Below are 1,916 nucleotides of genomic sequence, written 5' to 3'. Positions count from 1 at the left end.
GGGCCGAATAGGGGAATTGGGCACCCGCCCCTGTCACACACAGAGCAGGGCGGGTCAGGGGGTTGGGGCGCTCCCCCTGTCACACACAGAGCAGGGCCGATCAGGGGGTTGAGGAGCTCCCCCCTGTCACTCACAGAGTAGGGCCGATAGGGGAGTTGGGGCACCGCCCCCTGTCACACACAGAGCAGGGCGGATCAGGGGGTTGGGCGCTGCACCCTGTCACAATCAGGGCAGGGCCAATGGGGAGGTTATGGCTCTACCCTGTCACACACAGAGCAAGGCCCGTGGAGGGGGGTTGGGGCTCCACCCACAGAGCAGGGCCGATCAGGGGGATGGGGTGCCACCGCTGTCACACTCAGGGCAGGGCCGATGGAGAGGTTATGGCTCTACCCTGTCACACACAGAGCAGGGCCGATCAGGGAATTGGGGAGCTCCCCCCTATCAGGCACAGAGCAGGGCCGTGGGGGGGTGGGTTGGGGGCCGCACCCTGTCAAGCACAGAACCCCAGGGCAATCAGGGGATTGGGGAGCTCCCCCCTATCAGGCACAGAGCAGGGCGGATAGGGAGGTTGTGCCCCGCCCCCTGTCACACTCACAGCCGCAGGGCGATCAGGGAGTTTGGGCGCTGCCCCCTGTCACGCTGATCCCAGTGCCGGGAGCCTCACTGCTCCGCTGATCCCGGTGCCGGGAGGCATATTGCCCTTTTACTATATAGAATAGAGGCCTGGTGCACGGGTGGGGGCCAGCTGGTTTGCCCTGAAGGGTGTCCTGGATCAGGGTGGGGGTCCCCACTGGGGTGCCTGGCCAGTCTGGGTGAGGGGCTGAGGGCTGTTTTCCAGGTGGCGAGTGACTAAAGCTCCCAACCGCTCCTTGTTTTCTTCTTTTTTTTTTTTTATTCTCGGCCAGCTTTAGCTCTGAGGCCTCGCTGCTGAAAACATGGATACAATGTTTCGGTCCGCCTGGCTTTCAGTCTGCTGGTTTCTGGAGTTTTGTTTACCTTCTTATTTGCAACATAGTATATAGTTGCTTAGAGTTGCAGTTGAGAGGCCGGAAAGTGAGGCGGGGAACGTTGGAGTCCGCAGCAAGCAAGCCTCATGTTCGCTTCCAGCTGCCTGGCTGCCGGCCGCCATCTTGGCTGACAGTTAATTTGCATATACTCACTGATTAGCCAATGAAAAGGGTAGCGGTCGTACGCTAATTACCATGTTTCTCTTTTATTAGTGTAGATATCAATAGATAAAATTCTCCACAAATATAATAATCGTTGCCTTACATAAAAAGAGCAAATCCAACTTCACACGGTTAGTGATGGACACCTCACAGATATAAAGACATAGCAAACTTTAAAGTGTTAGAAATAATACCATGTAAACACTAACCATGAGTAAGGGGCATCTTTACTACCAATGCTATACTTGTATCTATATCTCTATCTGTATTTTTATCTGTACCTGTATGTGTATATATACATATCTATAAATTTAGTTATAATATATATGTACTAATATCAGAAGTAGAGGAGGTAATAAGGTAGGACCCATTGCTAGATGTGTGCTATTAACTTCATTTTAAAATTGCATTATAAAGTCTTGCTTTGTAGCACATGCTAATTTTCATAGTGTAATTATTCTTCTCATGACTGATTAAAGTCTACCAACATGATGTCATTGAATGTGAGTTGGAAGAGATGTGCACAATCAGCTTGAAGCCAATGGGAGATAGCAAACAATAATCAGTTTTTTTATAAAAGTTCATCAGGAATGGATCACGATGGTAAACCAGTGAGTCTTCAATAACATAGTCTAAAAATACAAACTCACAATTATAATTGTGTAAGATATTTTACAAAAAATTTTGTATAGGTCTTATAAGAGATTATGAACAAGGGTATTAAGAATTATTAACAACCCAAGTAGC

The sequence above is a fragment of the Myotis lucifugus genome, unplaced genomic scaffold (assembly GCF_000147115.1).
Source record: "Myotis lucifugus unplaced genomic scaffold, Myoluc2.0 scaffold_706, whole genome shotgun sequence".
NCBI lineage: Eukaryota > Metazoa > Chordata > Mammalia > Chiroptera > Vespertilionidae > Myotis > Myotis lucifugus.
The sequence above is the reverse complement of the archived record's forward strand: the minus strand, read 5'-3'. Positions refer to the sequence as shown.